Source organism: Apium graveolens, chromosome 3 (genome assembly GCF_009905375.1).
Source record: "Apium graveolens cultivar Ventura chromosome 3, ASM990537v1, whole genome shotgun sequence".
NCBI classification, from domain to species: domain Eukaryota; kingdom Viridiplantae; phylum Streptophyta; class Magnoliopsida; order Apiales; family Apiaceae; genus Apium; species Apium graveolens.
In genome coordinates, this window is record NC_133649.1 from 238,616,312 (window position 1) to 238,640,087 (window position 23,776).

The following is a 23,776-nucleotide window of genomic DNA, read 5'->3' on the forward strand; positions in this document are numbered from 1 at the left end:
ATCTTTATTTAACCCGTCAGAATTTACAATATCAGGATTTAAGTCATCAGAATTTACAAACTCAGAATTTAAATCTTCATTTTCAAATCTCAGCTGATCATGATCATTGAAATCTTCAAGTCCAGTAATATTCTTATCATCAAAAGATACATTGATAGATTCCATGACAACCCTTATTCTTAAATTGTAGACTCTGAAGGCTTTTGTGGAAAGTGGATATCCAACAAAAATTCCTTCATCAGCTTTTAGATCAAATTTTGACAGCTGTTCAGGATGAGTCTTAAGAACAAAACACTTACATCCAAATACATGAAAGTATTTCAGATTTGGCTTCTTTTTCTTCACCATCTCATATGGTGTTTTTCCATGCTTGTTTATGAGTGTAGCATTCTGTGTAAAACAAGCAGTCTGCATAGCATCAGCCCAAAAGTAGGTTGGCAGCTTTGCTTCATCAAGCATAGTACATGCAGTTTCAGTGAGAGTCCTGTTCTTTCTTTCTAAAACTCCATTTTGCTGTGGAGTTCCAGGTGCAGAAAATTCCTGTTTTATTCCATGCTCTTTGCAGAACTCTTCCATGATTGAATTCTTGAACTCAAGTGCCATTATCACTTCTTATAATTTTAACAGAACCTTTGACCAATTTATCCAGCTGTTTGACATGATCAATTAGAGGCATATGTAGTTTCATTCTTCTTGTGCAAGAAATACACCCAAGTGTGTCTTGTGAACTCATCCACTATAACCATAACATATTTCTTCTTTGCAATAAACATGACATTGACTGGACCAAATAGATCAACATGCAGTAGGTGATAAGGCTCAAGAATTAAAGATTCAGTTTTGCTCTTGAATGCAGATTTTCTTTGTTTTGCCTTTGACATGAATCACAAAGGCCATCAGGAGTAAATATTGATTTTGGCAGTCCTCTCACAAGATCTTTCTTTACTAGCTCATTTATATTATTGAAATTTAAATGAGAGAGTCTTTTGTGCCAATTCCAACTTTCTTCAATTGATCCTCTACTCAACAGACAGATTGCAGAACCATCAGAGTTTATTGAAAGTCTGGCTTCATAAATGTTACCATGCCTGTAACCTTTCAGAACTACTTTGCCTGTAGAATTACTTACAACTTCATAGTGTTCTTCAAAGAAATCCACATGATAACCTCTGTCACAGGTTTGACTCACACTTAGCAGATTATGTTTAAGTCCTGAGACAAGAGCTACAGATTTATTGATGACATTCCCAAGATTGATATTGCCATATCCCAGAGTTTTTCCCATATTGCCATCTCCATAAGAAACTCCTGGGCCAGCTTTCTCCACAAAGTTGATAGCAGGCTTTATTTCCAGTCATATGTCCTGAGCATCTACTGTCCAGAACTAGGATGTTTTTCATCTTGCCCGTAATCACAAAGACCACTATTGGTTAGTTTTAAAGACCCAGACTTGTTTGGATCCTTTGGCCTTTTTAAGTTTGTTAGCATTTGCAGCGGATTCAGTTTCAGAGTTTATGCTAACATGCTGTTTATCAGAATTTATATCAGACTTTGCATCAGACTTTACACTAGAAGGAATAATACTAACTTTCTTCAAAGAAACTCCTGGGCCAGCTTTCTCCACAAGTATGAATGGAATGCCATAAACTATGATATTTCTTACAAGTATAAATGGAATGCCATAAACTACCACAATGAAAACAAGGATTTTGTGGTTTAAACCTAACAGACTGACTCTTAACTCCTGATTTAGGAGGTAAAGAGTTATATCTTTATTTTTCCTGCAAAAAGAAGCAAGATGGTTAGAGTTTCCATATTTATAACATTTCTTTCTAGGAGCATTAGGAACAGGCATATAATTATTGCTTTTATTCACACCTTCCTTTTCATTCCTATTTTTCCTAGCTTCCTTTACCTTTTTCACATTTCTAATCTCTTTCAGCTTATGCTTAAGCTGCTTAAGCTGCTTCTTTGTCATTAAGCCTATGTTTACTTTAGCTGGTTTATCCTGTTTTAATTTGTCAGAAGTTGACTTTTCTTTGACTTCTGTCCTAGACTCTATCATCTTTTCAGAATCAGAATTTACAGTTTTTGCTACAAACTTAACAGGATTTACCTTTGGCTTAGCAGTCTGTTTAACAACAGTTGGCTCAATTTTCACAGTTCCTTTCTCACTTTTATCATCTCCATAACCTAAACCCACTTTCCAGTTTCCACTACTTAGTATATCCTAAGTTGTTCTGCCAGAGTTAGTCCAAATTCTTATGATCTCTCTTTTCTTTTTTAAGTCAACTTTTAGAGATTCATTCAATTTTAACACTTCATCTCTAACATACAAAGCATCATCTCTTTCTTTCTTAGTTTGATGAAGAAAAACTAACTCTTTTTCTAAATAGTCATTTCAGTTTTTAAAAGCAAGATTTTCAGATGTTAATCTTTCATATGTTAAAGTCTGATCTCTATAACTAATGAACATGATTTTAAGATATAATCTCAACTCAGTAATATCATCAGTATGAAAATCATAAGTTGTTTGTGGTACCTTCAATTCAGCAGTTTCAGGGATGCTATCAACATTTGCCATCAAGGCATAGTTCACCTCATCTTCAGAATCTGAAGTGTCTGTCCAGCTTTTCTTCTTTATGACAAGTGCCTTGCCTTTATCACTTTTTCCTTTCTTGCAGTCAGGAGATATGTGGCCTCTTTCACTACAATCGTATCATTTGACATTTGAGTTGTCTCCTCTGTCAGACTTTCCTCCTTTGCCTTCAGACTTTCTGAATCCTTTCTTCTCAGAACTTCCACCTTTCCTGGAAAACTTCTTGCCCTTTCTGAATTTCCTGTAGGCTATCTTTGTGATACCCTTTACCATAAGAGCACACAGTTGCATCATCTCTGCATCAACATCCATTTCAGGTAAACTTTCAGTTTCTGAATCATCATCATCAGAATATGATGACTCTGAATCAGATTTTATGATGAGAGCCTCTCATTTGCCCCTCTTTGAGGCAACCACTTTAGGATATTCCTCCTCAGCTTTGAGAGCAATTGTCCTTGACTTTCTTCCATGCCTCTTGCTCCTTTAATCCATCTCAAGTTCATAAGTCTTGAGCATACCATAAATTTCATCAAGAGTAGTTTCAGTAAGGTCATAGTTGTCTCTTATGGTAGTAGACTTCAAATCCCAATTTTCAGGAAGAGCTAAAAGGAATTTTAGATTTGAATCTTCAAGATCATATTCCTTGTCCACCAGTGACAGATCATTCAAGAGTTTGACAAACCTGTCATATAAGTCAGTTAATGACTCATCAGCTTTTGAGTCAAAGTACTCATACTCTTGAGTGAGTATAGTCCTCCTATTCTTTTTGATTGCATCAGTTCCCTGGCATCTTGTCTCCAAAGCATCCGATATTTCCTTTGCAGTCTTGCATTCAATTACCATGTTTGACATGACATTATCAATGTCACTATACAGCAAATGCCTTACCCTTGCATCCTTGGAAATAGATGAGATCTCTTCAGCTGTGTAATCACCTTTCTCCTTTGGTATGGACTTTGCTGGTTGATCAGCAACTGCAACAGAGAGCTTGGTAGGCTTATATGGTCCTTCATTAATTCTGTCAAGGTCATCTGGATCTGTAGCTTCCAGAAATATAGCCATCTTCACTTTCTATATGGGATACTCAGAAGGTCTCAGTATGGGAACCCTAATAGTCTCATATCGACTGTGGGTTTGAGTGTTTTGAGTTTTGGTGGGCTTAGTTGGGGTTTGTGTTTCTTCAGACATGATTTTTTGGATCTTCACTGTATGTGTGTTAACAGAAAAGCTCTGATACCACTTGGTAGGTCACACAACACTGTAGAAGGGGTTGAATACAGTGTTTATACAATCAAATCGATTTGAACACAAGTATATAACAAAGATCAAGTATATTCAATAAACTCTGTTACAATATGAACTGTTGTTCTCTCTCAGTGATGAACAAATATCACTAAGAGATGTTAGGTTACAATGAATAATATTTCTCGATAATGATAACACATATAGTGTAAACCCTAAGTCTGTGTTTATATATTATATAGTTACAAGATATCTTCTAATTGACATGGAATATAATTCTGTCTCCTAAAATATATCAATCAGATATCTTCTACAAGTCTTCTAGTCTTCTAAGTCTATTCATGCATATCTTCTATTATTTTAGTCCAGATCTCCTCTCTTGTAAATCAGCCACATTCCTTATCTGAAAGTCTTCCCACACTTAAGTACTGATATGTATCTTCTGACACCTTAAGTTCTGATATTAAGTTCTGACTTCAGTAAGTTCTGATTTCAGTAAGTCCTGATATGTCCTGTTGTTAAGTTCTTAAAACTAAATACAAATCATATTAGACATGACATCTCAAATATATCTAACAATCCCCATATTGATGTGTCTATTGTGAGCCATGGAGAATACCAGTTTTTGAACTGCGCTAGAAATGTTATAATACCATGTCTTCCTACATGTGAATGCTCTCACAATGGAGTCAAACAGGAATGAACATTCCTTCCTCAAATTCTTCTTATTGAGACTGGCTAAGTTGATCCTTTCATTATAGTTGATGAAATCCATGAATTCCGCTAGTTCATCTTGAGTTGGAACTTCCATCAAATTTTTAATAGGGATGCCCAAAGCCATGTTTACATCAGTTTCAGAAAAAATTCCACTTGTTGACCCTGAATGGAGCAATTAGCCACCATGGAAGCAGTTTGGTTCTCATGCACCACTGATCTTATCACAGCCGTGTTCCAGAAATCCCCTAGAACATCCAAGTACAAGACTGGATTTGCTGTTAGAGCACCTACAAAGTAAGTTTCAGAGAGAAATTGCACAAAACCCTTGAAATATCAGGAGCCTGGTTTTCATCAGTAAAAGCGAGATAAATGGTGCCCTCTTTTGGGATGAAAGGTGTAACTGTGTTTGATGCCATTGAAATAGTTTGAATTTGAGTGGGTAAGAAAAAGTAGAAAGAAAGAGTTTGAAACGAGAGAGAGCGATTGAGAATTGGAAAAATTGGGTCATTTAAAGATCTCGAAGGCGTAAAGAGGTGTATGTCGAGATGTCCAGGTATTTATAGTAAAAGGTAAATGTCTTGTCGAGAACTAAAAATGGACGTTTGGAATTTGCTTATCGAGAAGTCATATTAAGAGAATAGATACATATTGATATGTCATTTTCCTGACTCTTATCGTGAACTAGAAAATGACTTGTCGAAATGTCAAATAAATACCCAGTTTGTCCTGAGTGGACTGATTTGTTTCCATTTTTTATTAGAATAAATCAAAATAAAATCAGACTTATTTTGTCAAAAGTATTTTATGAAAATAATTTATTAAATTAAATTATCTTAGTTCTGAGTTATTGATAAGTATAAAGTTTATACTTGTAGAGAACTCTGTGATTTAACACTTATTGAGAACTCTAAATAGACTTATCGATAAGTCATAATAAAGCTTGTCGAGAAGTCCTTCAAGAAGTCAGAAAAATGTCTTATCGAGAACTCGCTCGAGAAGTCTTAAAATGGCTTGTCAAGAAGTCAATTAGACTTATCGAGAACTCAGTTCTCTAAATACTTTTGTTCTTTTTGACTCTGCCTTGTGCTAATTTTACATATTGAAAATTCAAATCAACACTTAGACAGTTTTCTTAGAATTGAAAAATTCCAAGCTAAATTTTGAATTTTGAAAAATAAATATACATAGATTTCTGAAATATTTATAACTCATATTCCAGTTAATTTCCAATTAAATCAAATTAATTTTAATTTACTAGAAATTAATCTGATGCAAAACATTAGCTGAGTTCTTTCCTTTAGAATGAAGAATTTAGCATTCCAATTTCACCTACAAGTATAGTGAAAGTTGCTTCATCCAAAGGTTTAGTTAAAATATCCGCTAATTATTTTTCTGTTGGAACAAAAATAAGCTCAATGGTACCATTTGCAGCATGTTCTCTAATAAAATGGTACCTTAGATCAATATGCTTTGTTCTAGAATAATTGACTGGATTGGCCATAATAGACATAACACTAGTATTGTCACACATAATTGGAATTTTGTGTAACACTAGGTCATAATTTATTAGCTGATTTCTAATTCAAAGCACTTGAGCACATCAACTTCCAGTAGCTATGTATTCAGCCTCAGTTGTGGTAGTTGACACAGATTGTTGTTTCTTGCTATACCAGGATACAAGTCTTTGTCCAAGAAATTGACAACTTCCACTAGTACTCTTCCTGTCAACCCTGTATCCAGCAAAATCTGCATCTGTGTATCTAACAGCTTCAAATCTTGTTCCCTTAGGATACCATAATCCCAAGTTTGGAGTCCCTTTTAAGTATCTAAAAATTCTCTTCACAACCATCAAGTTTGATTTCTTTGGATTAGCTTGAAATCTTGCACACAGACATGTTGCAAACATAATGTTTGATCTACTAGCAGTTAAATACAGCAAAGATCCAATCTCCTCTATAACCTGAAATGTTTACATTTTTTCCTTTCTTATCTTCATCCAACTTAGTAGCTGTAGACATATGTGTAAATGCAGGTGAGCAATCAACCATGCCAAATTTCTTCAATAAATCCTTGACATACTTAGTTTGGCTGATGAAGATCCCATCACTTCTTTGACTGACTTGAAGTACAAGAAAGTAACTTAGTTCCCCCATCATACTCATTTCATATTCACTCTACATGAGCTTTGAGAATCTTTGACATAGCTTTTCATTAGTAGAACCAAAGATGATATCATCCACATAGATCTGAACTAGGATCATATCATCACCATGCTACTTGTAGAAGAGAGTCTTGTCAATTATACCTCTAATGAATCTATGTTTAAGCAAAAATTCCGACAGTGTGTCATACCAAGCTCTAGGTGCTTGCTTTAGTGCATAGAGAGCCTTGAGTAGCTTGTACACAAAGTTTGGAAATTCTGGATCTTCAAAGCCAGGTTGCTTTTGCACATAAACTTCTTCTTCCAACTCACCATTAAGGAATGCACTCTTCACATCCATTTGATACACTTTAAAATTTGAGTGTGTATCAAATACAAGAAAGATCCTTATTGCTTCAAGTATTGTAACTAGAGCAAAAGTTTCATCATAATCAATTCCTTCCTCCTGTGAGTAGCCTTTTGCAACCAACCTTGCTTTGCTTCTAGTGACAATCCCATTTTCATCCATTTTGTTCCTGAACACCCGCTTTATTCCAATTACGCTTCTGTTCTTTGGTGCATGAACCGATTCTGAAACTTTGTTTCTTTCAAATTGATTTAGCTCCTCTTGCATAGCAGATATCTAATTAGGATCAAGTAGAGCTTCCTCAGTTTTCTTGGGCTCAACTTGTGAAAGAAAACATGCATGAATACATTCATTTACAGTTGCACTTCTAGTCCTCACTCCAATAGTTGGATCACCAATAATTGCTTCTCTTGTATGTCTCCTATCCCATTTCCTGGTGTGAGTTTGTTGACTTGAATTTTCTGTATTTTCTTCACCATTGGCATGACTTGCAAAACTTTCTCCTCTTTCTCCCCTGAGTTTGTGCTATCAAATTCAGGTGTTTGAGATGAGCTTCCATTCTCATGATTCACTTGTTTTGTTGACTCTTCATTTATTCTGTGATTTATGTTGACTTCAGCTTCATCCTTAGAATCACTATCAATGTTGAGATTTCAAATTTCAGGGCCTCAGCTTCATTTTCATCAAGGCATTCCAAGCCTGGACACTTGTTATCAGTAAAAGTTACATCTGTGCTTTTCATAATTTTCTTTTGTTCTAGCACATGGACTTTTTAGGAAGTTCTCTCCAATGAATATCCCAGAAAAACTACTTTAAAAACTTTAGAGTCAAATTTTTCCACATATTTAGAGTTGACTTTTAAACATAACACCTGCTTCCAAACACATGAAGATGCTTCAAAGTAGGCTCTCTTTTAGATAAGATTGAGTAGAGTGATTTGCAAAGATTCTTGTTAATGAGATATCTATTTTGAGTATAGCATGCAGTTTTAACAACTTCTTATCCTTAGGGTTTCTTTGATTTTCACCCTGTCCCTCACCTTGCTCACTCTCCTTCACACTCCCCTCTTTGTGTATAGTAGTTTTTGCAACTGATTTCTTTTGAAAGAAATCAGAGAGAGCTTTCTTAGCTTTGGATTTTGAAGATTTTATTTTTGTAGCTTGGGTATGCATCTGTTGGGTCATTGACACAGATGCCATAGCTACATTTGAAGGCAAAGAAATGTGTAAGGTTGGAAGAATGGAGACAGTGGTGCTTACCTCACTTACCTGAGGTCCCCCCATGATTGGAAAGTAAAAGAGGGGCACCTCTTTGTGGTGACTTGTCCTATTGAGATCAGCAATGACTCTCCTTTCTTTAACCCAACAATTTAGCTTGTTGGTTGGGTTCTCAACAATAATATTCTCAATAAGATGGGTAGAAAGCATCATAAAGAATTTACCATAATAGACACTTTTACCTCTCTTATTAAGTTCACCTAACTTATAACCTAGCTCAAACATGATCAAGTCACTGAGATTAAAGTACTTACCAATAACTAGCATATAAAACATGTTAAGCATGAAGATGTTTACAGAATCAAATTGCTAATTTTAACAGAAAATACTTTAGTTACCACATCACACATATATCTCCATTCCTTTTTAAGACCTAGCCTCCTAATTTCACTTAACTTAGAAGTAGAAAGTACATAGGCCATAGAATTTAGCATGTTAACTATATTAGTATCTGTCACACCCCCAATTTAAACAGCAAAATAAATATAGCTATTACATCATTTTAATGAAGAATACACAACCAAATCCAAGATCTTACAGTTTAGGGTTTGGAACAGCCCAACACTACCAACTATTACATCTGAATACAAATACCGAGTCCTCACACAACTATTAATACTTATTCTACCTGAGCTCGGACATAAGCATCAGCATCACAGGTCTTACGGGTAGTCTGCTTGAATCTAACCATAGCTGCTAGCTGTAATATCAGGGTAAAGCAAGAAGTGAGCCGAATGCTCAACAAGTGCTAACAACACAACACAAAACATAAATCGAGATATACTTTTAAGAATGCCAATGGAAAGACATAACTAATGATAACGAGAGATAAAACTATGTGAGATGGCATCATTTTGCTTGTATCAAAACAATTTTTTAAAAAAAATCATGTCTTAATCAAAATCATTTTATGACGCTACGGATTACAGCCGGTGATCAGCCGTGAAGTAATCCCGAACCTCGCTGGGTTCTAAAACATTAACGGGAATCCCTAGGCAACTTTTAAGCCTAATATAAGTGTGGAAAGGACTCGTGTCTCAGTCCAGATCCACTATTCAAGAAAACATTTATCCCCCTTTGGGACTGAAAACCCATATTTTATTTATTTCAAAAGCTGATGCCGAATTGTAACAAAATCTCTTTTAACAGTACACATTTTTATTAAGGGAATATAGATCAACTCGAAACACGGGAAATATGGTACTAAATCTCAGGGCCATGATTCACAAAGCTTTACTCTATTAGGGTAACCAAAAGGTTTTCATATGTCAGAACTTGGACAAGAAAATATGGTGAGACTAATGGATAATATGAAGGGGTAATGCCAAACTGGGCTTGAAGCAATGGTTTCTCGTCAAGGTACATGTGTTGGATCATTAAGAAGATAAGCTTCACGAATACTATGGGTGTTAAGGTAATGATCTCCAGCTCAGGATGAATGTATATATCAGAATTGTCAAGCTTTAGGATAGGAAAGAGGGTATCAATCAATGAGGAATCAGGTTGGTAAGTTTCTGACTATCAAAGTTCAAGGTAAGGTTCTATAGGGGTTCAAGTATCAGGATGAGATATCAATACTTAGGAATCATCATCATGTTAATCAAGAGGATCAATCAAGTAATATAACAACTATTTATTTTATCAGGGCATTTAACTATCATGAAGAGACTTTTGAACTACTTGCAATGCATACTTGAGGGTTCATGGCATCTCTATGTAATTCAAAGATAAGCGAGAGATACGCTTGATTTAAACATATCAAAATGACTCAGGATAATTGCATCGATAAATATGAACTGTTTATAGTAAATATGAAGATCAAGTTGAATCACTTGCCTTGAGATAGGCTGGACTGGTCTGACTGGTAGGAGCAACTGGAGCTTCACTCGACTTTTATGGCAAGTTTTCCCTCATCTCGAGATCCTACATAAATAATAATAATCCTCATTATAATATATTCTTACCATCTCAACCTATTTACAACCCGAAATTAAACACGGATGGCACTTAGGCCTATATGCACTTAATTTATATCCATCTTTATATTTCAATTATACACACGTAGCCACATAATCACATATCATATATTAATACCAAATAACATCATAATGCAACACTAGGCTTGGATGATCTCGACTCACAACTTAAGTCACTTGGTCGCTAAACTAGACAAGATCTTCAAATTTTGGCTTCCTAACTCGATGTGCCTTTCCTAAATTATCCAAAACCTATTGACCCTCACTTGTGCCTTTTGCTCTACTGACCTTATACTATCTTACAACTATGGTGGTCGACCTAATACTCACTTCTAAGTGTTCTAAAACTATGTGATAAGTGAAAGTACTCACTGGTGCAAATTTCAGAATGACAACTATGGTTTCTTGAATACATTAGACACTCTTAAACCACAAGCTTTCCTTCAAAACTTTTACACAAGACTCTCCTGACCTAAGGGCATCTCACAAACTTTATGTGGCTCAAGGGCCTGGCTTGGGCCTTCTTGGGCCTAAGCTAAAAGTCCAAGGTTCCCCTGTTTTTCTGGGCAGAAAATGCCCTGACTTGAATTAACTTGCGACACATGGTTCTAACTCATATCCTATGAACTATGGTTGGAAAAACTTCTCTGACACTCCCTCTAACTAAGGCCCAATTGGGCCTAATGAGGGCCTACCCATGACATGGTCAAATCTCCCTATTTCTAAGTTGCAACAAAACTGTCCCCTGCTGGACAGATTTTGTTATTCTACTTGTGCACCTAACCAAATGACATGCAAACCTCCAACCAACTCTTAAAACCTTTTATATACTCCCAATACTAACTTCTGGTAGCTTGGGCCTCAAAGTGCACACCAATGACATGGTCAAAACTCACTCTAAACCTCAGGGTGCTATACTGATTTTTCTGCAGAAACTATAACTCTCATTTTCCAAGGTTTTGACTTGACAAACCCAACTAACAACAACTAAATACTTAAACCAAGACTTATACATGGTATTCTACTGAACTAACTCCCTTACTCTCAAAATAATCCTTGGTGAGATCATCCTTACCTAAGGTACAATTATGGCAAAACAAAAGAGACTACACTTCACAAATCACAAATCTTCATGCTTTTGAAACAACAAGATATATATTTTTATAAAAGATAACCATGAATTATTACCGTGCAACAAAAAGCATAAATCAATATTAACACATTATTCCTACTGAAATTAAGGCTCACTAACAAAATTTTTCCAAATGATCAAAATCTTACAACATTCTAAGAGAAATCCACATGCATGCATGCCTTCGGGTTTTTCAAACCAAAACAACACATTTTTTACATATGTTCTATCATAAAATTGACATGCAAGCCTAGCATAAGATATACCTAGATGATCACTTAGCATGCAAAGAGTTTTATCAAGACTTCACTAAGATTTTCATGTTATCATCACAAAAACACACAAAGTGGAACATGACAACCAAAACACCATCCATTCGGCTCCTATCAAGTCATGGCCGAATGGATTAGGGTGAAAACAACAATTGCATGAGTGTAGCATACTCATGTCTAGCCATTCTCAACCCTTTGCTACTATAACTCATGGTGAAAGCCTTGAATTCACAAGAATCAAGGATATTCACTTGGAGTTTTAACAAAACACCACCATGCAAGGTCAACACATAAGTTTTCTACTCTAAACTCTTAAGATATACAAGAACAACATGTAGGGAGTAGGATTACTTGATAATAGGATGATTGTTTGAGTGAGAAATGAAGAAAGAAGGGGATGAGGGCTTGGTTTTGGGAATTGCCGAGAGGGGAGGGGGAAAAACCGAGAGGAGGGGGGAGGAAAGGAGAAGTGTGGAAATGGTGGGGGGGGGAATATGGAGTAATAATCATGTTAGTTTGGTTTTTATTTGGCCAAAAGTGAGTGGATATGAGATTTTACAAGAATAACCTTCCAATATAGTTAGGTAGATTTGCATGCAAGGGTAAAGGGGTAATTTGGTTAGTAGAATGAAAGTGAGTGGGGTTGGAAATATCTTCCTTGCCCCTTAGTTGGATTGGAAGAGTATTTGCATGCAAGGGTAGCCATGTAATTTGCTAATTATAACAAATAAAATTTATAAAGATTTATTTTTATAAAATAAAATACAAGTTCAAAAATTATAAAATTTATATCATAAAATAACTTGGATTTTTAGAGACTTTATAAAATCATTTTCAAAATTTGTGAACAAAATACCTTTTAAAAGAAAATTTTTCCAAAGCTTAGAATATTCCTTATAAATCAAAAATAAAGAAATTAAATAAACTCTTGCTTTGAAAAATTATATACTACACAAAGCAAATTTATAATGCAAAAATTTTCACTCACACTAGCGTACAATCATTGAATATATTTTCATTTGACTTTAATATTATACCCAATCCACAAATAATATTACATAAAATGCCGGTCGTAACAGTATCTGTGTGTGGAACAGTAGCAGTGTTATCTGGAATTCTAAAGCATGCTTTGACAATGTCACCATTGATGCAAAACTGCTTACCTTTAAGTGTAAAAGTTATGGTTTTGTCAGATGAGTTATATACGGCAGTTGTCCATATCTCCTCCACAACTTCACAGTAGATAGCATAACTGAGTTTACAGCTCTTCACAAAGTCCATCATCTTGTGAAAGTCTCCAGACTGTGGAATCTTCTTATTCACAAGAGCTACAAAGTTGTTCTTTTATAGATATATCCAGATTGAGACATGATTTTGACTACTGGTGCCATTGTTTGATAATGAGAAATTTGCAGAGAGAATATTTGCTTCGGAGAAGAAAGGAATTTAGAGTAATTGATTTGAGAATGATAAAAGAGTAGAATAAAAATGAATTCTGCTTTTATACTATCTCAGAAATAAACTGTCAAAATAATAAAGTGAAGTAAAGTAACCAATCAAAATATCCCAAAATAGCCATTTAAAAATAAATAAATTGTAAAAATTCTGTCACTTATCCGTCGTGTTATACTTACAAACTCTAAGTATAACCGATGGATAATATTCAGAGTTTGAACGGCTAAGATTGAGACAATTCGACGGGTGAGGATAAATCAATTATTCGTCGGGTTGTAAAATAATCCAGAAAAGTAATTGATTTTTATTAACAAATAATATTCCGACGGATGATCAAACTCGATGGATAATGAACATCCGTCGGGATGTAAATTTTGACTTAGCCAAAATTTCATCCATTACAGAAAAATCAATTAAGTTTTTGGCTGCATTATAACTTGCAAAGATATCTGAAATACTTCTAGAATAATTAAGCATGCCTAACTCACTTACCAACCTTGAAAATGTGGATTCATCTACTGGCTTGGTAAAGATACCTGTAAGCTGCTTTTCACTTGGAACAAAATGAAGTTCCACAGTACCATTCATCACATGTTCCCTAATGAAGTGGTACTTGATGTCTATGTGCTTTGTTCTTGAATGCTGTACTGGATTTTCAGTGATGGCAATTGCACTTATGTTATCACAGAAAATGGGAATTCTATCCACTTGTAGACCATAGTCCAACAATTGGTTTTTTATCCACAAAATCTGTGCACAACAACTACTAACAACAATATATTCAGCTTCAGTTGTAGAAGTAGAAACTGAATTTTGCTTTATACTGAACCAGGACACAAGCTTGTTCCCTAGAAATTGACAGGTTCCTGTTGTACTTTTTCTGTCTATTTTACAACCAGCATAATCGGCATCTGAATAACCAATTAGATGAAAACCAGAATCTCTAGGGTACCAAATGCCAAGTTTTGGTGTTCCCTTGAGATATCTGAAAATTCTCTTAATAGCTACTAAGTGAGATTCTCTAGGATCAGCCTGAAATATAGCACAAAGACAAGTAGCAAACATTATATCTGGCCTACTAACTGTTAAGTACAGAAGTGAGCCAACCATGTTTAATTCAAGCTTACTTGTAGTGGCCATGGGAGTTTTTGCAGATGTGCAATCCATTAGTTCAATATTCTTTAAAAGATCATGAATATATTTAGTTTGACTAATTAATATTCCATCACTAACTTGCTTAACTTGTAAACCAAGAAAGTAAGTTAGTTCTCCCATCATGCTCATTTCATACTTACTTTGCAACAATTTGGCAAACTTTTTGCAAAGTTTTTCACCTGTAGAGCCAAATATAATATCATCTACATAGATTTAAACAAGTATACTAGAGCCATTAAAATTTCAAAAGAATAAAGTTTTATCAATAGTACCTCTTGTGAAGTGATTTTCCAAATGAAACTTTGATAAAGTGTCATACCAGGATCTAGGTGCTTGCTTCAGTACATAAAATGCTTTCAAGATATAGTAGACATATTCTGGAAAATTTGGATCTTCAAAACCAGGAGGTTGACTGGCATAAACTTCCTCCTCTAAATCTCCATTTAAAAAGGCACTTTTGACATCCATTTGATAGACCTTGAAATTGGCATGAGCTGCATAGGCTAGGAAAATTCTGATGGCTTCAAGTCTTGCAACAGGAGTAAAGGTTTCATCAAAATCTATTCCTTCTTGTTGACAGTAGCCCTTAGCTACCAATCTAGCTTTGTTCCTAAGCACTATGCTATTTTTGTCTATCTTAATTCTGAATACCCACTTAGTGTCAATTGGATTTTTTCCTTTAGGTTTGGGTACCAGCTTCCATACCTTGTTGCTTTCAAATTGGTTTAGCTCCTCATGCATAGCTAAAATCCAATCAGGATCCAACAAAGCTTCTTCTACCTTCTTTGGTTCTTCCTTAGATCAGGAGTTGCTATATAGACATTCTTCTTGAGTTTCTCTCCTTGTTTAAACTCTAGAAGATGCATCACCAATGATGAGCTCAAAAGGGTGATCTTTAGTCCATTTTCTTTGTTGAGGTAGATTAGCTCTAGATGAAGAGGCCTCATTGTTGTCTTGATGTGTGACTGAGTTTAAATTATGAGAAACTCCCCCTGAGTTTATGAATCTTTGATTTGATAAAGGGGAACTTTCTGTAGGTGATCTATTCTGACTTTCAGCCTCTCTTATATGTTCCGACGGATGATGTTCTTTGTGTCTCGACAGATGAAGCTGATTGTCTTCCGACGGATAAGGCAGATTGTCTCCCGACGGATGAAGCATTTTTTAACGCAACAGATGTTAAATTATGTGCTTCATTAGTTGTAGATTTTTCTGCATTATCCTTATTCACTGTTTCTTGATCACTTTCATCATCACTGTCATCACTAACCATCTCCACATTATCAAACTTGAGGCTCTCATGAAAATCTCCATCTTGCAGTCATTCAATCTTTTTATCATTAAACACACCATGTACTGATTCCATAACAATGTTGGTTCTTAGATTGTAGACTCTATATGCCTTTCCCACAACATATCCAACAAAAATTCCTTCATCTGGTTTAGCATCAAACTTTCCATGTTGATCAGTTTGAATCCTTAAGATATAACATTTGCAACCAAAGACATGAAGAAAATTTAGAGTTAGCTTCCTATTCTTGAATAATTGGTAGGGTGTCATGCACTTTGCTTGATTAACCAAAGAGATATTCTGAGTGTAGCAGACAATATTCACAGCTTCAGCCCACAAATATGTTGGTAACTTTGATTCTTCAAGCATTGTCCTTGCAACTTCAATAAGAGATGTGTTTTTCCTTTCCACTACTCCATTTTGTTGAGGAGTTCTTGCTGCAGAAAACTCATGCATAATCCCATTCTCTTCAGAAAATGATCTCATCACAGAATTCTTGAACTCAGTTCTATTGTCACTCCTGATTCTTCTTACTTTAAAATTAGGATGATTGTTGACTTGCATTATATGATTGATGATGATTTCACTAGCTTCATCTTTAGACTTTAGAAAATATGTCCCAGAGAACTTTGAGAAATCATCCACAATTACTAGGCAAAATAATTTCCTTGAGATGGACAACACATTGACTGGTCCAAACAAATCATTGTGTAGCAATTGCAAAGGTTCTTCAATTGTTGAATCAAGCTTCTTCTTGAATGATGCTTTGATCTGCTTTCCCTTTTGTCAGGCATCACACAATCCATTCTTAGTAAACTCCACTTGAGGAATACCTCTAACCAGTTCTTTCTTGACAAGTTCATTCATGGTCTTCAAGTTTAGATGGGACAGTTTCTTGTGCCATAGCCAACTTTCATCTTGACTTGCTTTACTGAGAAGACAAGTGACAGATTCTGCATTTGATGAGTTGAAGTCAGCTAGATACACATTCTCTTTTATCACTCCAGTGAGAACCACTTTGTTGCTCTTTTTGTTTATCACAATATAGGCTTCTGAATAGAAGGTTACTGAGTTGTCCTTATCATGAAGTTGGCTGATACTCAACAAATTATGCTTGAGACCATCCACTAGGGCAACCTCTTCAATGATGACATTGTCTTTTAAATTCAAGCCATATGCCACAGTATAACCCTTGTTGTCATCTCCAAAAGTAATACTTGGGCCAACTCTCTCCTTGAACTCAGTGAGCAGGGTAGAATCTCCAGTCATGTGCCTTGAGCAACCACTATCCAGATACTAAAGATTCTTTCTGTTTCCTTGTACACATCAAAATCAAATCAAGTTGATTTTGGTACCCAAGTTTCCTTGGGTCCTGCCTTGTTAGCTTTCTTCTTTGATTTCTTAGGTTTGATCTCATTTGACTTGGGGATTTCTGATTCATCTTTAGTCATTTGAGTTGGACCTTTGAAAGCAGTCATTAGAACTGAATTATCATGAACATTTTGATTTACAGGGAAATGCATGTTATTTGCATACATGTTATTCCAGTAAGGCATGCTAAATGGCATTTGAGGCATACTAAATGCAGCATAATAAGGATTAGGTGCAAATGGCATGTTAGCAAATTATGCATTCATATTCGGAGCAGACATAGCATTCATAGGCATGGTAGGCATGGCACTCATGTTGGGAAAAAAAGAGGGTGCAGACATGGAAGAAGGCATAGCAAGTTTATAATTAACAGACAAATGATTAACACTGCCACACTTAACACATATTTTTCTGGGTGGATATTTGTCAGGTGTGTAGTTGTTATGTTTGTTAATTCCTACTTTCCCATTTCTATTATTTTTCTTTTTAGCTTCTGTTTTAACCTCAATCTTTTGTAATCTGTCATTTAATTGCTTGATAGACAGATGACCAACATTAACTTTCTTTTTCTTGACTTGACTAGATTCTCATTCAACTTAGCTAGCTTAGCTTTGCTAATAGGTTTACTCACAGCCGACGGATGTGGCTCCTTGTCACTCGACGGATAATCCTTTTGATTATCAGACGGATGATTTTCATCATCCGTCGAGTCCACATCTGTCAGCAATCTTTCAACTAAATTGGACTCAAGCGTCTCTTTACTCTTCTTCCATGCTGCATCACAAAAGGACTCAATACCTTGAACTTTAGTGATTTTAGCATGGACATCTCTGGATGAGAATAAGTTTTGATCACCCCGACGAGAATATCTGATGTCCGAAAAATATCTCCAGAAAAATCCGAAATTAATAGCCATAGACATATACACGCTGAGATGGCATGTGGAGTAATCAACACTGTCAAACTCATTTTCTATACCCGAAAATAAATTAAAATGGAAAATATGCTCCACAAATTTTCTTCTCAAAACCTCGCAATATATATACCTATGCGTGGGTATCGAAGCGCTGATCGATTATATGTATAATAATTGAAATTTGGATCAACGATTTGTAAGATATGAATTTTTAAAAGTTGAAAGTATATATAAATATACGGGAGGGGAGACAGAGAGGGAATAATCTGTTTAGCAAAGGAAATGGGCAAGGAGTGTATTATTCGGGGGTGGTGTGCGTGGCAGGTGGGCGTGGAGGTGTGACACGTTTTTGTTTTTGTTTTTTTGTTTTTGTTTTTTTAACTAAAATTCAATACAACATAATTAAAATTAGTCCAAAATTAATAAATAGCGGGAAATAATATTTAATCAAATAAATATAAAATTTGTACCAAAATTTTTCAAAAATTATGAATATTCCAAAAGTATGAAAATATAATATATTTTAAAGTGCCACGATTTTATAAAAATAAAAATATAATTTTTGTGCGGTTTGACGTCCCGATAGGGCCCGGTCCGATAATTTTTATAAAACCGAAATATTTTCTAAAATTCTTGGAATATTTAAAAACTAATAAAATAAAATTTTCATAATTTTTAAAATATTTTGGGATTGCGCATCAGACCCGCATTTTACGATTTAATGAATAAAAGTGCGGGTAAATATAATCCGAAAATTTTCCAAAATAATTTAAAATTCTCAAAATATTCAAAACTTAAGAAAATATAAATTTCATGACTTTTGAAATATTTTTGAATTTAATACTGAATTTACACTGATATATCGGATCCAAAAATAGATTACTAATAGGTAAGAAAATAAGGCCTGTGTATGTAATTAATGCTGCATTAATCATATCAGAATTGTGCCAACAGCTAGGCCCATTTGAGAAGGCCCAAAACCCAGAATATTAATTAATTTCGTAGTTAATTAATAAAGGATAAATCAGCTGATAAGATAAGTCCTATTGGAGAAATAAATCCTTGTACATTGGCCTCCAAGGAACCTGGTGGGATAAGGAATGAACTTCCTACCTCTTAGGACTCCTTAGTCCATTATAATTCTGAGACTTGCCCACCAAGTCTCCTAACCCAAGTCCAATTCAAGGACTCCCAACATCTATATAAGGGGTCTCACCCCCACCAATCAGAACTACGTTTTTGACGTGATCCTTGGCATATAACAAGGTATGTAGGCATCTTGTTCATGAAACACAAGAGCAGTCAAATTGAGCCTCGAAGCTCACGTTCCTTAGTAATAAATACATCAATTATTATACCTTAGTTTTTGATCCATAACATTTGGCGCCGTCTGTGGGAATCACAACAACAATTATGGGGAGAACACGGAGAACAAGTAGCGCCGTTGAAGGAGGAACACCCGCGGGGACAATCCAAATGATTTCGTCACCCGTGGAGGTACCTCCGCATTCAACCTATGCCTCCACCCAAGGAGAAGCCAGGTAGGGGCAACTGAACCTCAGCCACAATGGACGATTCCCACAGCTACTCAAGGGACGAATTCCCAACTTCAGCAGCTACATACACCTGTGAATTCTCGACCCATTGGGTATGAGTATTCAACTATTGTAACTACTAACCCACCTTATGGGATGCCCCTTTAGCCCAAAGTTGGAGGAAGTAGTCTTGCTGGGCGGAGTGAAGTACGAGGGTGAACACCCCTACATACAAGGTTTGGCTCCTATCCCGGATGATCAAGAATTTTATGGTCCTTATACTGAGAGAGACTCTGAATCTTCGGATGATGAAGTGGCCCCAAGAAGGAGGCGTGCTGGCAAAGAGCCGATGGCCGATGGTAACCAACATCCTAGGAGCACCCGAGGGGTGAATCCCCAAGATGTGCAGGAGAGAATCAAGGCCCATGAGGCTGAGATTCAAAGGTTGAAGCGCGACTTGGAGGCGCACCATGTTCCCAGGCCCCCATTTCCACCTAGGGGGAGAAATCCTCCTCCAATCATAGACCTGGATGGTCCGTTACAAAGAAGGGTTGTAGTCCCAAGAGCTGATCCAAGCAATCTTCTTCCCCTTGGAGATCCTGATGATCCTACTCCACCATTCACTGAAGAGATAATGAATGCCCATATCTCAAGGAAGTTCAAGATGCCCACTATCAAAGCTTATGATTGAAAGAGATATGTCCTAAGTCCAATCATGTATGAGGATTTAGGAATAACTTTTATGTAATCTTTTTTGATTTCATTGATATTAATAAAAGACTTATTTTGTTTTTTTATTGCGGGCTCTATCTATTTAAATGTTTAAATAAGATATACCACAGTTTAGAGTAAAGTTTTTTATGGATTGTGATGAGATCATAATAATGAGACCTAAAAGATGATAACTCTAAACTTAAATAGTTCCTGGTCGTAGGATTACTAACTGGTAATTAATAATCCGCAAAGATCAATACATACTCTGCTTGCTTCATTATGAAGGATGTCTGTTCTCATAGACATTTGTGTGGTGACACTATAGCTAGTATGTAGGTGCTTATTATAGAATAATTTCACTGAACATGACTCACACAACTGAACAACTGATGGAGTTCACTCACGTGTCAGCAGTTGTTCATATAGTGATAGTTGTACAACTATCCTTAGACTTGAGGTCATCATAGTCATCTTGTGTACACTGAACTATGCTTTGGTTTAGTTCTTAGTCTCAAGGGACAATTATAAGGGCTCTACCGGGTATAGGAATTTGTTCACGAAGATAGTGTATGATCAATAAAGGATCTACCCCTTCCAGTGAAGGAAGAGAATGTTCAATGCTGATCCACTTATGCTAGTTCAGGAATCTCTGTCCAGAGTGAATGAAATTAGAAAGGAGTTTCTAATTTACATTAAATAGAACTAATCATAGTGAATAGGAAAGTAAGTGATTAAATAAGATAGGCTTGACACAAGTTCCAATCCTTGTATTTAATCGTGACATTGCAGGGTAGAAGGAATTAATTGTACGGTAACTACTCACTGAATAGGTTCTTGGTATTCTAAGCAGTGAATTCGTATTATCCGGATAGTCGCGATATGCTGAGAAGTATCCCTCACGATGTAGAATAAATATGATTAATTAATAAAGGGTTAATAATAATAATATTTTATGGAAAAATTTTCAGCTAAAATTTTTGCCTATAAATATACTATTATAGACCCTATTTTTGCCTCAACCAAAAAGATTTAAAAAACCCTACTTCTCTCCATCTCCTCCTCCTTCATTACATCGTTTTCTTGGTGGATACCGGTGGAGTGCTTCACACTTGAGGAGCAGCTGCTAAGGATCTCCGTTCATCATTTTTGGATCGCCATTAAAGACCTCCATCTTTCCATTAACGTAAAGCTTCTTAAGGTAAACATAATGAACTACGAATTAAATATTATTTTTTCGCTTGGATCCTGCAGAGGGTTTCATTTTTTTAAGATTAAATTTACGTTTTCGCTGCGTTTATGTGCTAAAACCCTTCAATGATGGCACATGAGGTCCCGTTAATCATGTCAGGACATTCTCCAATGCACTGTTATTGCAGCCCGTGAATGACGTTATTAAGTGTCAGGCCTTTCTTCAAACCCTGTCGGGTATGGCTCAAAGATGGTATAGTCGTTTGCCCCCGAACTCTATTGGGTCCTTCAGAGAATTAAGTCAGGCTTTTATTAAGCAATTCATTAGCGGAAGAGTGCATGAGAAAAGTTCAGCGTCCCTCATGAGCATTGCGCAGAGAGCGAAGGAATCCTTGAGAGACTACCTGAATCATTTCACAAAGGAAGCTTTAAAAGTCCCGGACCTTGATGACAAGGCAGCCATGATAGCACTGCAACAGGGAACTAGAGATGAGTTCTTCAAGATGTCCCTGGCCAAGCGCCCCCTGAAAGCATGTTGCAGCTCCAAGACAGGGCCGTGAAGTACATTAAAGTGGAAGAGAGCATGAGGAAGACCGTAGTAAGTAACGAGCCCGCTGGAGGTAAGAAGCGGAAAATTGATCTGGAATATATCGCTAAGGATAAGTATCCTGGAACTGAGCAAAACCCTGATTCAACCCCTAAGAAGGGTGACCTGGGCAGAATTTCGCTAAATATGCTAAGCTGAATGCTCCTAGAAGCCAGATCTTGATGAAAATCGAGAAAGATCAAGATATTCGTTGGCCTAAACCCTTGAAGGCGGACCCTGCCAAGCTAGAAAAAAGAAAATATTATAGATTTCACAAGGATGTTGGTCATGACACCGATGAGTATAGACAACTGAATGATGAAATAGAATTCCTCATTCGGAAAGGAAGATTGAACAAGTACATTGGGGAAGGAAGAGATAAGAATAACAATGGAAGAAAGAACTTTAAAGATCGTAGGAGGGACCAAGACGATCAGGGGCAGAATCCCCAGCCTAGGGGACCAGTTATAAATGCAATTTTTGGAGGAGCACGACCCCGAGGGCCTGTGATAAACACAATTTTTGGAGGACCAACTGCTGCTGGATTATCCAGGAACTCCAGGAAAGCATATACGAGGGAGGTTATGCATATTTTTGGGGAAGCCCCGAAGAGGGCCAAGACATGAGTCACAATGGCATTTGATTATTCTGACTTAGAAGGTGTAAAATTTCCTCATGATTACCCGCTGGTCATAACACCGATAATAGGGAACAACCCGGTGAAGAGGGTCCTCGTAGATAATGGTGCTTCGGTGGATATCTTGCTCCATGACACCTTTTTAAGGATGGGTTATAATGACTCACAATTGTCCCCAACCGACATGTCGATATATGCATTTGCGGGAGTGGAGTGCCCCGTGGAAGGAATAATCAAGTTTCCAACAACCATTGGTCAGGAACCAAGGCAAGCAACACAGATGTTGGACTTTGTGGTGGTGAAGGAAAGTTCAACTTACATCGCTAGAAATTTCCCACCCGGTATGGGATTGGAGAAGAAAGAGGAGATCAAAAAATGGCTAGAAGTTGTTATGTGGCCTCACTGAGGGTAGATGGAGTTGGGGGGAAGGTTCTGCCTATTAAAGATCTGGATATCCGAGAGAATGATGAGAAAAGAGGGAAACCAACAGAAGACTTGGTTTCAGTTCCTTTAACACCCGAGCATCCTGAGAAGGTGACTTTCGTTGGAGCCACACTAGAGGAGCCCCTTAGAGGGAAGTTGGTGAAATTGTTGCAAGAAAATAGTGATGTGTTTGCATGGTCAGCAGCTAATATGCTAGGCATAGACCCGGAACTGATTACTCACAAGCTGAACGTGGATCCGAATCGGAAGACAGTGAAGCAAAAGAAAAGAAGTTTTGCTCCAGAGAGGCAAGATGCTATAAAACAGGAGGTAGAGAAGCTCTTAGAGGCTGGTTATATTGAGGAGATATAATTTCCGGAATGGTTAGCAAACCCTGTAATGGTGAAGAAGGCCAATGGAAAATGGAGGATGTGTGTGGACTTCACTGATCTGAATGATGCCTGCCCTAAGGACTGTTTCCCGTTGCCAAGGATAGATACTTTGATAGATGCCACTGCTGGGCATGAGATGTTGAGCTTCATGGATGGATTTAGTGGATACAATCAGATCAAGATGCACAAGGATGACATCCCAAAGGTGTCATTCATCACTGACTTTGGTGTTTATTGTTATCTTGTTATGGCATTTGGTCTCAAGAATGCAGGAGCCACCTATCAAAGGTTGGTAAATAAAATTTTTAAGGATCTTATCAGCAATACCATGGAAGTTTATGTTGATGACATGTTAGTCATGAGTCTAGTGAAGACTGATATTATAACCCAT